Source organism: Onychostoma macrolepis, chromosome 25 (genome assembly GCF_012432095.1).
Source record: "Onychostoma macrolepis isolate SWU-2019 chromosome 25, ASM1243209v1, whole genome shotgun sequence".
Lineage (NCBI taxonomy): Eukaryota > Metazoa > Chordata > Actinopteri > Cypriniformes > Cyprinidae > Onychostoma > Onychostoma macrolepis.
In genome coordinates, this window is record NC_081179.1 from 15,853,514 (window position 1) to 15,869,500 (window position 15,987).

The following is a 15,987-nucleotide window of genomic DNA, read 5'->3' on the forward strand; positions in this document are numbered from 1 at the left end:
TTATCACTTAAAAATATATAAACTGTTTTTAGACATTCTGAGTAATATTGTAACACAATATTGTAAATTATTTATGCTTTAGTTGTTCATCCATCTCACAATTTAGTTTTTTTGTTTCTGCCACAAAATAAAAAAGGCAACAACTAACTCAAACAAGTACACTGTAAAAAAAAAAAAAAAGTTGAGCCAATTTAAAATTTTAAGGCAACCAGCTTCAGCAGATTTTTGAGTTTTCTCAACTTGTCGTTTTAAGTGTATACAACAAAAAATTGTGAATCTCCCACAAAAATAAGTTGAGCAAACTCAAAAATCTGCAGAAGCTGGTTGCCTTAAAATTTTAAGTTGGCTCAACTTTTTATTTTTATTATTTAATTTTTTTTACAGTGTTTTTTAATTATTTTTTATTTATGATTTATTTATTGGTGAAAATTTTCTTAAAGTAAATATTTTTAGTTAATTGAAATGGCATTTTGAGAAAACAGCATGGTGAGAAAAAGTGCCAATTTAAACCAAATTCAAGCTTTTATGTATGAATATAGATATGTATCATCGCTTAAAAAAATATAAAAACTATTATAAGAAATTATGAGTAACAATATTGTGAATTATATATGCTTTACTTATTCATTATCTCTGTTTTAGTGTGTTTTCATACAAATCCGATTATACAAATTAGCATGAATTCACCATCAATTCACCAAATTGTAAAATAGCTATGTTTCGCATTTGTTTCGCTATGTTTCACATGTAATCAAAGTGAATGCAAGTTGATCAAATTGACATAATTAAAATTTTTGTGTGCGCTATTCCTTTAACTTAAAAAGAAAAAATGCTTATTATAAATTGGAAATGAGAAATAGGTCTATCCACAGCAGCGTTATCCCCAGGGAGACTAAGGTATTATAGTTTTTATTCTCTTGCACAAAGCAGCAAACTTCAATTTGATTTGAGCTCAAAGTAGTACACAGCACTGAAATCCAATCTCTTTTGGTGTCATTCACAACCAGTCTTGCACATCTATATGAAGAAAGCTTCAGTTGGATACTTAGAACTAGGAAACTATATACCTGCACTAATCCCTACTTGTGTGGTGATCTGAGCTGTGTTTTGTGTGAGATTGCAGATTTAGGTTAGGAAAAGTTCAGCCTATATCAGTATGACGCATGATGCTTCCTGTGAGAAACAGAGGGATGTAATGTAATCTCAGTGCTGTCTGTTATCTGAAGCCTGGAGGAGTCAGAGGCCTCATCTTTGTATGCGGCTCAATCTCTGCTCTTTGTAACACATGAGGACTTTGTTCTTGCACCTATATAAAAGTTGCGTTTATTGTGCACCTCATATACTGTGCCGAACTAAAATCTGAGTAAGAACATTCATTTTGATTCCAGAGCGAAAGATGGATTATTAACCTTTATGTTTTTTTCACCTGTAGTATTTTTGTTATACAAAGACAGAATTTAAAGAGATAGTGCACCTAAAAATGAAAACTGGTTTCAATGAAAATTATTCAAAATAAAATTGACTCGCTCTCATGTCATTCCAAACCCACTTGATTTTCTTGTTTCTGTGGAATTTGAAGAATTTTGAGTGTCGGGTTTGCTTTTTTCCATACAATAGAAGTAAATGGGGACTGGTGCTGTCGAGCTCCAAGACTGCACTCCTAAAGAACACTTCTGTAAAACTTGCATGCTATATTTTGAGACGTTTGAAGTCTGAAAAGGTTGAAATTGAAATCAATCTCAGCTTTCAAATCTCATTAATGTTTGTTTGCATTTGTCAGATGTTTTTATTGCATGCTGCACCAGGTTTGAGATCAAACTATCCATAATATTCTCTATCCATAATATTGCTTTCTCCAATATTCCTTTCTCGTCTGAATCAGTAGAGGAATATGCAAAGATCAAGCAGCGTTTACAAGCGAAAACAGTCCAGAACAGTTCTAAACAGTTATGTTGGTGGATTTTGATATGAGAGGACAACAGATAATGGACTTTTTCACTAGAGGAAGTGTTATTATTGATTATGGATGCATATTTTGGCCAGAAGCGACGGTTTATAGTAAAAACATCTTAATGATGAATTTGTTTCTTACAAACAGGTAGATGTTAATTGATGGACTGGAGTTGTGTGGATTACTTGTGGATTATGGTGTTGTTTTTATCAGCTGTTTGGACTCTCGTTCTGACGGCACCCATTCACTGAAGAGCATCCATTGGTGAACAAATGATGTAATGCTTTTTCTTTATTGTATGGCTTAAAAATACTTGTGCACTTTTATGCTACTTGAATTCTTTTTTGCTTTTTTGGAGCTCAACAATGGAAAAGAGCAGCCAGGACAATCTGCTAAACATCTGCTTTTGTGTTTCACTGAAGATAGCAAGTCATATGGGTTTGAAACACCATGAGGAGTCCTACAACTTTACAAATAACTTGTCTCTCTCTCTTGCTATTGAAGTTTATGAATAAATTCCCAGACGTCTTACCTGAAATTACCCTATTTTTGTCACTTTTTTGAACAATATGTATTTATTCATGTGTCTTTTTCATTTTCACATTGCGTGTCTTAGTAGGTGATCTAATAATTCCTGTTTTAATTTCCCAGTGGTTCTTTTGGCTTGGGGCACAAGCAAAATGAGAGGCGCTTGTGGTAAAGTGGGGCTCGAATTCTCCTGTGGATCCAGAAAACGGGTCTATTTGTGGACCTGTTTCTTTCTCAAACCGTCTGTCACTGCATCCATCATAATTTCTGCCTAGATGCTGTTCAGACGTACACAAGAGGCATCTGAAGCAAAAAATAGCGCAAAAAGCCACTCAAGACCGTGCGTTACAGTGATTTCAGAAAACTATGGCAAGAACAACATGCTAAAAGACACAGATTTTTCAATGAACGGAATAGCACAATTCATCATAGGATTTCAAACAGGTGCCTATAGCTTTTAGCACAGAAACAGGGTGGTTGCAGGAGCTTGTGGAGGAAAGAGGAGGGTGAAAGGGGGTTTTGGTGTACTCTGTGACCGCCTCCAGTGCTTCATGCCGGTCGGATGACTGAGCGCTGCTGACGCGATCGGTGCGGGAGGAGGACAGAGCAGATGCCATGTGAAAAAGAGAGTGGGAGGATAAGTACAAAGTGCACATGGCCAAGACGCCACAAGCACACGGGATCCTGAATGTAATGAGAAGCAATGATAAGGGCCTCATCAACAAACACGGCGTAACTGGGGGACGGGGGGTGGTCAAGGTAACCATGCTGAGCTTGAACTCAATTATTCTTCTCAAGAAACTGTTATGAGACGTAACCCTTTACAGGAAATTCATTTTCATTCAAATGTTTACTGAGTGAAATATACATTATTGCAAACTTTCATGATTCCAAAATGAAAACTCCTCATTATTTACTCACCCTTCTGTCATTTTCCAAAGAAGAAAGTAAGTCATACAGGATGGGAACAACATGGTGGTGAGTAAATGATGACAGACTTTTTTTGGGGAAAAAAAGCTAATTAATTTACTTACCCTCATGACATTTGACACCTGCATGATTTTATTCTATAGAAGACAAAGAAGATTTAAATGTAGGTCGCTGGTGTCTATTGTTTTGTTTGGAACCCATTGACTGTCATTGTATGGACAAAAACAGTTTGTCAAAATGTCTTCTTTTGGAAGAAAGTCATACAAACAGGTTTGGAACAACATGAAGTTGAGAAAATTTGACTTGTCGTAAAAAGTCAGTTTCACTGTCATTTATTTCCTTACAGAAACTACGGTTGCAAGTTCCATTGTTACCAACATAGTACAACAAATCAACGTTTCCCAAAACCATAATTCCAACAAACATTCGTAAACAGCATTGCAAACTTGGGTGGTTGGAACTACAGCTCTCGACCTGTGGTTGGAAGTATTGTTTCTTATTAGCACAACATGTGGAATTTTGAAAACACTGTTGTTTTTTTTGTCCAAACAGTTAAAGATAATGGGGTCTAATGTTTTGTTTAGGACCCCATTGACTTTTATTGTGTGGAAAAACTGAGTTTGTCAGAATATATTCTTTTTTATTAGCAGAAGACGTGTATAGTTAAAAAAAAGAGTCAGTTTATTGTAATATTTTCATTTTCAAAAAAGAGGAAAAATTAAGGTAAAGGTAAATTAAAATATATGTTCATAACCTTACTGTGCTCAATTAATCAGCACATATTATTCCAAAGTAAAAACAAATGAACAAGTCTTTATAATCTGTCATCAAAATCTAATAACTTGCTCTGCCTCTTAAATTACTTTCCTTTGATGTCACCAACCCCTTTACTCCAACCAAATGACTCACAATTCAATCAATCCTCGAGAGCTAAAATCAAGTGCCGCCCTACAGACACAATCGTCAGCCTATTCCAACGTAAAACTGCTTTGTGCTGATGTGGTTTGCAGGGGTGGAATCTGCATCTGTCTCTGCTGCCTAGAGCTGAACATGATGGATGATTGTTTCTGTTAGTCGTGAGAGAGGAGAGCTGAGAATCTGTATGTGACATACATCCGACTGGCTGATACCCAAGCAATGATTGGCTAAAACATTTAGCGCTGCTCTGTTAAGTCTTGCGTCACTCTGTTCCCGTAAGCTCGTGGCTGACAGGAAAGGAAGTGGCCGGGCAGAGGAAGTGGGGCACCAGCTAAATCAATGTCATTTTAGAGAGGCCCGCAAACTGAACTAGAATAAACCAGTAGAACCGTTCTGGTCCAGTTAGTCGGTCGGTGAAACATCACCTTGATCTTTACATGTCCAGAACATGTCCTTCATAGAAGTAACCTAAAAAAACTGCAACAGCTCAGAGTTCAAACTGGATCTTGTTACTATCTGACACATCAGGGATTGTCAGAGGTGTCGAAGGTCAGGTCAGGAGATGCTAAAATAGATACTGCTTGGACATGCAAACTGTTACTTTAATGCTTATACCAGTCTTTAAAAGGAGCCTGATAGCTAACACCATTACAAACCTGAATGTCTACATAGGGAGCTCACTTATAAGGCAGCATCTCGGAACCTCAGAAGTCTCTTTATAGGCAGCAACACATGCCATGCAAATAGCACTATTGATAATGTATGTAATGCACAGCAGACCTTACTTGCCATTTATTACAATAGAGTTAGCATGTTGCTAAGGTAATGACATGATACTACTATAAGTTTCAACTATTCCACTGTATGATTCTGAAGGCTGGAATACACTAGAATATTTTGTCTCGATTTTCCCCCAGTTTACAGCCTGGAGAAGTTGACAATAGTAGCCAAAAGTCAGAGCCAGTCTGAAGAGTTACTTGACCGATTCATAGAAAATCATGTAGTGTATGATAGTCACAGACTTCGATTTTTTTAGCTTCAGACTATAATTTCATCCAGCTGGAGGAGATCAAACATGTTTGATATTTTGAGCCGATTTTAGAACACATTTTGTTTTCATATGTCATGCGTCTCCTAGCAACAAGGTGCATGTTTCTGCATGAGTTTGTTGTGATGAATTTAAAGTCGGTAAGTGTGTGATGCCCAGTGTTTTAAAATCTGTTAAGTTTTAAAAAAGTTGTGTAGTGAATTATATCATTTAGGGTACGTTTTCAAGACCATGAAAACAGAAAAGTTTATTGCTTTGCTTTTTTGAAAAGTTTTGCGTACAGATGTCAACGTTATGAAAAATGATCCCCTTTCACACGGATTTGCGAAAACGACTAAAAATGTTGCATTATGCATGCCGGGCCAGATGTAATTTTGTAAAGAAACCCTATGTGCCTGCACACATACCTTAACACGTGCACGATGTCACCATTTTCACAAATTTGCATTTTCACACAGATATGAAAAGTACACACAGACAGAAGACAACGGTATAACACTTTGAAATTAGTTTTTTAAAGTTTGTGTTTTCAGCCCTCCAAAAAGTGTTGTTTTTTAAATTAATGGCCAAAGTGCATAAAAAGTTTTCAGTTTGCAAATGATGTTTTTTGTTCATCATAATCTAAAAACAACTGTTTAAGAATTTTGAAGCCTAAATACAATTGCCAGAAGTAAAAAAGCTAAAGGTAAGTTATAAATTAACTATACCAAGTTCGAATGACTTCTGACAACTCTTTCAGTCTTTAAAAAACATTAAAAACCATTTTCCTTCAAACTTTGAGTTAGAATAGTATGCACGAGTGAGATTATGAACATAAGGCAGGGAAAGCGGACTAGTAAATAAATGAGTTTACATGTTCGGTGTGAATTACATTTAACCCTTAAATGCATGGATGTTTTGCCAATCATTACTACATATTGTTGAACAGGAAAAATCTATTTACACTATGCAGGGTCACTAGCAACCTTATACATCTTTTACAATATTTTTTGCACTTTTTACAAATAAACAGATATATAACTTTGAATGACCTGAATAACGTCCCAGGTCGCTAAAGACCCGAGGTATGGTATGCAATTAAGTGTTAATGTCCCTGACAACCTCTGTAGTCCAATTTATCCACTTGTTAGCAACTGCATTTTTAACCGTAAAAGCTTTAAAAAAAAATCACAAGGGAGTATTACTGATGTATTTTATGTTGTAAAGTAAAAAATGAAAATATAATGAGCTTGTGTTTACATCTGACATATTTCAGACATTAAAAAAAATAAAATAAAAACACATTCAAAAAACCCATTGACTTCAAGACGATGGAAACATTAACTGCTAAGATGTAAAGTTGTTTCCGGGTTTGTCTATAACTATACATTTTTCATTATAGATCTAATACTATGAGAGTGGAGAAGTCTACAACTACAATAATAACAAAACAAATGAACGATATAGTTGGAATCACTTTCAGAACGATTTATTTTTTCCAGCTGATGAACGATAAAAACATTGACAGCCATTCAGAATCCACGCAACTTTAAACAGTAGTAAGCAGCAGACAACAAAACTGCAGTGCACTTATAATGAACAATGTTATCGTCCTCTGGTGTGGATGGATGCTAATCTAGTTTTCGCTGTAGTTCCCTTTATAGTTAACCGTGTTGTGTCTATGATGCAGCCTACATAGGCAGCTCACTTAGATCTGGAACAGAGTCAGTGTTTCATTATTGATCACCTGAGCAAGGCATTTGACCCCAGGTTGATTCGGAGGAGCTGTCTGAGTTTTCTTTTAAATGTCCTAAATTAATAATTTCATGGTAAAACAGTTTTTTCTGTCAGTTTTCCTTCTATTGTGATTAAACAATTGTTTATTCCGAGTATTATGACACAGATGCCGTAGGCGAGTCATGATTCACAACTGCTTTCCTGTCACACAAGTGCTACTTTCATGTTGTTTGAAGACTGAATGGACACATCATTAGTCTTGGATGTGGTAAGATTTGCAGGTCCTCGACCTTTGACCTCCAGATCATAACTGCCATGAATTCCATGAACTACCGTTTAAGAGCTAATAGTCAGCTTTCTCATCTTTATCTACCAAATGCATTTAGTAGAGTCTTTAGCTGCTTTTGTACGTCTTTGTATTTGGCAGAGTTAACAAACACAAAAGCACGGTTCCAATGCATGAAAGACACAGCAGTCAGATTGGTTTAAATTCTTTACTTCTTTGTTCTTTGTGTGAATGCACAGATCCTTTCACAAATAGCCTCCACACATTTCCTCTGGAAATGAGATACTCCTTATCTCCGTGTAATTAGCCGTCCTCGCTTCCTGTGCTTTTTCCCACGCTAATCTGTGCAAATAACAACAAATGTTTTAACACTTAGAATTTTAATATTACATTTAGCATCTTAAATGTCCATGCAATTCTGTATTGATATAATTTATTTAGTTAAAATACTATATAAATAATCATTTATATATAAAAATATATAATATCACATATTTGTATATTTTAAAAGATTTTACCACTTATAATTTTTAATATTACATTAGCATCTTAAATGTCCAGGCAATTATGTATTTATATAATTTATTTAGCTAAAATAGTATACAAATAAACATTTAAATTTAAGAATATTATACAAAATTTTCAATATTATTACATATACATTACATCATTATTTATAAATAAAAATAAATATTAAATACATATATATATATATATATATATATATATATATTTAAAGAATGTATTGCCAAGCTAGATGTAACTCACTGTGCGATTGCCTAGTTCATAAAGTGGGTGATGCAACAGAATTTGGAAATAATAAAGAAATTTTGTTAAAATAGCCTTCGACTTGTGTTGTCCATAAACCCCAAAATTCTCCCTTAAAAATTCTATATAAAATAGAAACAAATAAAAGCTTAAGAGTTAATAATATAAAAAAATAACTCTATAAAATAAATAAAATTGAATAACATTATATAAATTATATGTATGTGTGTGTGTGTGTGTGTGTATATATATATATATATATATATATATATATAATACAATTTAAATTAAATAGCAAAATTAATTACATAATGTTTGATATACATTTAGTTTAATTAAAATATAAACATAGCTTATTATTATTATTATTATATAATTTATCATTTACATACAAATTAGATAAATTAGATAAATAATAACACTTTTACAATATAAATACATTATATAATTTTACATGCAGTATATTTCATATATAATGTTCTAAAAATAAAGTTTTTGTATAATTTAAAGTTAAAATGTTTTTTTTTGTTGTTTTTTTAAATATGTGTCACTTTGGAGGTGACGTTTACAGAAGAAATGTTGTGTGCATTTGTTATCAGATGGATTGTATCACGCAGTTATACAGGTTAAAGCGGTGTACTATGACAATTAAGCTTATGATGAAGTGCAAGCACATCTAGTGTAATAACAATCCCTCTAAACAATTGAATTTTCCAATGGTGTCTCGTGTAATCCTGCGTCATGCAGGTTTTGTTTAGAAGAGGAAAAATGGGCTTTGTCTACTCAAATTCCAGTAGGGTGTACTTAAAATTTGACCATGTTCCCTGCTGAAACTGCAGCTTCTGGAGCAAATACACACACACAGAGTCACAGAATGGTTCATTTGTGTGTTATCTCTCCCAGACACTCACATGGAAACAGTACACACACTCAGGCGTTTATGCCTACACACACCCACGTACACACACTTGCACACACATGCACAAGCACATTTCTGGCACGGGCTCATTGACGTCAGAAACCCCATCCCCCATCACTCCTCCAGTATTTGCCGTTCTTTACAAAGCAATGCTGGCTATTTGGGTCATTGCAGTTTTAGGTGTTGATTTAAATCTAGTGACCCTGACCCAGCTGAACTGGCCCCCACAATTAGGCTAAAAGAATCAGATTACAAAGTCAAAGTTTAGCCTGTCTCTCACAATTCATTTCTTACATTTAGTGAACTGAAGCGTGGAATTTCCACTTCATGTGATTTATGATTTCAGCTCAGCCCTTTGCCATCTCAAGATAACTGTCAGAGACAAGATACAGAGTACTCAGCAGTTTGCATGAAGTAAATGTTTCGCTGTAACTTATTTTAATCATCAAAGTGTCCAAATAATCTCACGTTATTTGCTAACCTCATGTCTTTCTACACCCGTATGACTCTGCTTCTTGTGCAAGATTAACACACTCCACCTTTAAGAACTGAAATCTTATCAGCCCGCTTTTTAAATATTAATGACTATATGGAAGTGTGTTTTCTCTTTTGAATAACAATAAAAAGGTAAATGTAAGATATTGGGAGATGACACATAATTTCACATTGTGAAATGTAAAGTTGCCATTATGAGATACAAAAACACATTGTAAGATACAGGCTTTAGTCATAATTTACGAGAAACAAAGTCACAATTGTGAAATATAAAGTTGTAATTACCAGAAAAATTGTTGCCATGAGATATAGACACATTGTTAGATATACAGTCGCAACTGAACGATTTTAAGTCACGTTTTGGGAAAAAGTTGCCATTATGAGATATAAAGACACCCTGTAAAATATACAGATGCAGTTTACAATAAATATATTCACAAATGTGAGATTTTAAGTCACGGTGTGTGATATAAAGCTGCAATTAAAATAAAAAGTTGCTATAGTGAAATATAAAGACATTGTAAAATATGTAGTCGCATTTTTACGAGAAACAAAGTCGCAGTTGCAAAATCTGAAGTCACATTGTGAGATACAAAGTCGTAATTATGAGAAAAAAAGTTGCCATAATAAGATATAAAGACATAAGTTTGCAATTTACAAGAAAGTCACGATTGCAACATTAAAAGTCACTTTGCGAAATTTGAAAAATTGTGAAATTTTTCAACAATTGTGAGAAAAAAAGTTACCATAATGAGATATAAAGAACACAGAATGCTATAAATTCACAATTTGAAAATGTGAGAAAACACTGTATGAGAGATAAAGATATAAAATCACAGTTACAAAAAACATTATTGCAACGGCGAAATATACATATTTTTAAATGAGATGAAAACAGGCTTTGGAATGATTCCTCATTATGCAAGAGTGTATTGTAGTTTGAATTTTTTTTTTTCATTTGAGGATTAAAATGGTGCTTTAAAACTTTTACATTTTTGTGGTGCAATTAATTCAGCCCACCAAAGCTTTTACTGGCTTGAATGTGTCTTTCTTACTCTGTGTTCTAATCCCAAATGACTGATTCTCACATTCTCCTGGTGCAGCGGCAGCGCTTCTCCAGAAATGAGGCTTGAAAAGGGCCAGACTGAACCACAGTCCATCAAAAACCAACCCGGTCATCATCCTCCCCACACCAAACCTCAATAGGATATACAGACTCATGCACAACAAACTTAAGCAGATCCTGAACTTTATAAGGATGGAAAACCAAAGCTTCGTTAACGGCTGAAGTCCTCTATGATTAACTGTGGGCTCAAACATTCCTGCTTGGTCTGTGGATGCCTAATTGGTAGCGTAAAACCACTTGCACGGCAAAGTTTCGGCTGTTGACTGGGGAATGCTGACTTTAATGTTAGGGCTAATGTAAGGAGGGCGCAGGGTGAGGATAAAATTAGGGAAGCAAAGAAGGGAGTTTGTCCTCACCTTGGGCAGCGAGATCAGACCCCAGAAATGGCATCCCCTCCCCACTGACCTTCAGTTTCCTTTTATGCTCTGTCTGCAACTCCTGGGTCAGCTTGACCTAGTTGGTTAGTGTTTTGGGAAGAGCTGGGCTGGTAATCTGAAAATGTACAAACAAGGTCCTAAATAAACACTCCAGCTGACAAATGTTTTAGGAACTACTTTACATCAGATCAGATAGTTTACACACACACACACACACACACAAAAGTTATTTATATATAAATATATGTGCTTATATAACCTAAAACAATCGAATAATTAGCCATTTTTGTATTTTATACTTATACATATATATATGTGTGTGTGTGTGTGTGTGTGTATGCATGCATATGTATAAACATAAAATACAAAAATGGCTAATTATTCCATTGTTGTAGGTTATATAAGCACATATATTTATATATAAATTTAAATAACCTTTGAAAGAACATAATGAATAGATGAATAGAATAGATCAATAGAACTGTGTAAGTGAAAGAATGAATAGCCTACATATGTTTAAATATATATTATATATATATATTGCATAAAATATTGATAAATCTATATATAAATGATAAAGTGGATACACGTTTCAATGTTGTAAATCTTTATAATCTGCACTATTTAAAAGCCTGGCAAAACAAAGCCAGGCGTCTCAGGTTGGTAAAGCACATGTGGTGTACATTAAGTGAACTAATTTCTTCCAAGCTGTACAAGTTTAACATTCCCTGGCTTCACTCAAGCTTCTGATGTAGTTAGGCACCAGTGACGCTAGTGTGCCGGTGCTAGCGTAGCGTGTGTGTTTATATGCATGTGTGCACTGATTTCAGTCAGAGGAAAGAGAGAGAATAAGATAAGAAACACTGAGAGACAGCCAGGGTAAGAAGAAGGAGAGAGCAGGGGGAGGAAGAGAGAGGGAATGACGGAGACACGGACAACATGTCACGTGTATCTGGAGAAAGTGCATAACCCCTCGCAGGGCCGTCCCTAGACACAGCAATCGCATGAGCAGAGACAGAACCTCTCAGACACGTCTGTCACGTCTCTTCGCATGCGTTTCAGGCTCATGCTGCCCTAACACCTCCCCCTGTCCCGTTTTGTCTTATTCAAATCACTTCCTGAAGCAAATCACTGTGGAATCAGACTTTGTCTCAGATGTTTCTCCTAAAAAGTATAAAGTGAAAGTAAAAGAGAAGATGGGATCCAAAAAAAACCCATAAAAGTAGTTTTGTGCGCAAAGTCGTTAAGTTCACTAATCAACACCTCCTCTGCTGTTACTCATTTACATTCGCGCATATTCCAATACATAAAGGCCAAAGTGTATTTTTTTTCCACATATGCTGGCATATGTGTACGGCCCAATGCATAGATTCCATATGAGTAAGTACACTCCATTTTAGAGCGTGTGCAAACACAGCTGCTTAACACATGCACACTAGAAAGTTTACTCCTTATCCTATGGAAGTATATTTTTCGCTATGGGATTAAAAAATAATAATAATAATAATAAAAATCGGTTGTAATTTTATTGCGCGCGTCCTGCATCCTTACAATTCCCCCTCACTGACAGAATTTCATGTGAAATTTTCACGCGATATTATCGTAATTTTAAATCCCGACTTGTAAAAAGCACTCACGTAGGCTACTCGTCCTTTTCCAAAGCTTTTTCGCTTCTCAAGACGGACACCGACAATGACATCAACACAACAGCTCAGTTATATCTCACAGTTCTGACATATTTTCCTAATAATTGTGAAAACGTTTGGAATTCTGAGATGAAAACTTGCAATTGCAGAAAAAGGCGTTATTTTTTATTCCGAAAAAAATAAACAGAATTACGAGATGTAAACTCAGAATTCTGAGAAAAAAGTCAGAATTGCACAATGTAAATTCAGAATTCTGATGTAAACTTTGAATTGCGAGAAAAAAAGTCAGAATTCTGAATTTCTATCTTGTAGTTCTGATATACAAATTTATAAATACGCGCATATTCACAGCATATAAATGAGATTTCAATGCTATCACAGCAAGGAAAGAAACATCGGAGAAGCAGGAGATCTACAGTTAGCATGAGTCCACATTTGCTGTCTATGAGAAATCAAAGAGATCTCATTTTTTCCTACAGGAAACTTCACAACTACTTCAATACAACTAGCTATTCATAAATGTGTAAAACAGGATCTGAAGATCTAAAGCCCTGTTCGTGAAGCATGGACAGCAAAGTCTTGAGGGTTTTGTAAACAAAGCCGGTTCACATCCCTTTATGAAATGTGTTTTTTCTTTTTTTCTTCGCTCAGCAGGACGTATGTTTGAAAGAAAACTCCGGTTTGGTTTCTCCGCCACCAAGTCTCAAGGCTATCCCACAGAACCGAGGACTGGATCTGAGCCAGGCCATTTTTAATGTTTGAAATTTGGGATGAAATCCAAACAAAAGAAATACAGCCCTGGTGTAGGCCTCCTTAAGTTATGCAAGTCAATGAGAGCAACAGCCCAATAAAAAAAAAAAAACTGTAGAAACTTATGTAAAGCTCTCATTACTATTGCTGTGCCCAGTGAGGAGGGGATGTGGAGCTCTTTAACTAGGGCTGAATGGCTGTGTGTCATTCCATGAAAGGAGGGCCATTTGTGTCCACAACTTTTAATGCAAGGCACTAAATATTAAAATAAGCAATTAAATATTTTACAATGCGACAGATCCTTTCTTCTGTATTATGCTGCACATTCAATGGATTGTCAGAATAAACTATATATATATATATATATATATATATATATATATATATATAAGAGAATATATATGAGAGAGTTTGTCATTTTACTGGGAGACTCGAGTTGAAATTTTTCTTAAAAATGACAGTCAGAAAAATGTAAATAAATAATTTCATTAATGAAACTTTCATAATAAGATCATTACCATGTCAATAGAATTTTCATCTAATGCCCAATCTAAATATTCTAAATGATTATATAAACTACTTATTTAAAAGTAAATATATACAAAAATAATTTTGTAAATATTTTAATGAATATTTAAATTATTTCTTTAATAATTTCTATATTTTTATATTATTTCAGGGTTATAGTTAACTAAAACTAAAACAAAAAAAACAACAAAAATTTTTTGTTAATGTTAACAAAATAAACATTAACTAAAAAAAGAAAACAAAACAAAATCATTTCATTGATGAATATTTCATAAGATAACATACATTTAGATAATAGAATTTTAATTTCATGCCCACTTTATTCTAAATGATTATATAAACTACTTATTTAAAATAAATATATACAAAAATAATTAAATATTATTAGCATTTTGTAAATATATTTTAATGAATATTTTAATAATTTTGTAATAATTTATATATTTTATAATATATCAGGGTTATTATAGTTAACTAAAACTAAAACAATAAAACATTTTTATTAATATGAATAAAACATTAACTGAATAAAATAAAATATGAAAAAATATATATATATATTATCTAGTTGTCAAGGCAATTTTAATTTAGCTTAACTTGATGAACAAAAAACTAAAACTGAATTAAAAATGAATAAAAACTAAATAGACATACTGAAATAATAATAATAATTAAGATATCAAAACAATACATTTACTAAAAGTTGAACTAAAACTAAAAACACAAAATCTAAAAATATATTTTTTTAAATATTTCAAATATTAATAAAAGCTTTAAATGTACCTCAATGATAAATAACTCTAATATATTCCTCTCCTTAAAATTATACATTTTCCTCAAAATAACTCTGACCTGTCACTATAATAGATTTAATGAAGCTGATTCACCAAGCGTACTCATTTAAGTTAAAATAAATAGAAAATAGAAAATTATACGTTTACATTTTTACAAAAATGAACACTCTTCTCTGTTACCCGCAATGATCCTCTTCAGTTCAGACAGCATGGCACATTATAGCTGCAGCCATATTTCTTTTCCGAACATGCTTTTTTACGAGCTATATGGAAAGTTTTGTAAAGTCTGCAGGCTGCTCTGGCTCTGGCTCTCTTTCTCTCTGCCTGTAAACCTAAGTAACATTGTGAGCATGAGCCCTTAATGTCTACTCTGCGTCCTGCAGAGACTGCTGAAGCTCAGGGTGCCACCTTATGCCAATCCACACGGGCACGTCTGCCTGCTGCTCGTGTCAGATAAACCCATGCGGCTTGGCTCTGATCGGAGGCGAGGAAGAACCTGTGCGATATTGTCTCTCTCTATGTACTCCATCACGCTGTCTGCTACTGACAGATAATGTTTCATAATGCCATTTATATACAGGTCTGTGATGTTCAGACCAGATGACCTGCCTGAGAACAGAATAACTATGGGAACTGAGGAACATAGATGGACTCAAACTGACTCTTATATAATATGAAACATTTTTCCATTTAACTGGATGTCATGTGAGAATATTGATATGGTAATGGTAGTCTGTGTTGATGGTGAAAACAGTGAAATGATAATGGATATGTTCAGTATAGCATACTAGCATACTACGTTTACTGCTGTATTTTTGCACACTGCATGAAATAATGTATCCCACAATGCAATGTTCAATTTCCATTTTCAGTGTGATTTTAGCCACAGTTTTTAACATCTCTTTCTTAAAAAATTAATTTTTACACAAATAAAATGAATTTTTTTTTTATTTTAATTTAATTTAATTTAAAATAAATTGTGACATAAAAAGTCATAAATACCTTTTTTATTTGTCGTTCCATGGCAGAAACAAAAAACAGAACTGCGATACATAAACTCAGAAAAAAAAGAAATCTTAGAATTGTGAAACAAAAGTCCAAATTCTGTGTTTATATCTTGCAAATCTAACTTTTTTTTCTCAGAATTGTAAGGAAAAAAAATTAATTGTGAGCTAAAAAGTCACAATTAAATTTTTTTTTTCCCATG

The 15,987-nt window shown here is 33.9% G+C and overlaps 1 long non-coding RNA gene across 2 annotated transcripts; it reads right to left on the reverse strand.

The window, feature by feature from the left end:
- Positions 1–6,626: 6,626 nt before the first annotated feature.
- Positions 6,627–15,355, reverse strand: LOC131533996 (uncharacterized). 2 transcript variants are annotated; one of them, XR_009269298.1, is made up of 3 exons: positions 14,961–15,355; positions 11,091–11,177; positions 6,627–7,719 (listed from the first exon to the last, which is right to left on the reverse strand). It is a non-coding gene; the product is annotated as an uncharacterized LOC131533996 (long non-coding RNA). The 2 variants fall into 2 exon arrangements; XR_009269297.1 differs by having other exon boundaries at positions 11,042–11,177.
- Positions 15,356–15,987: the final 632 nt, after the last annotated feature.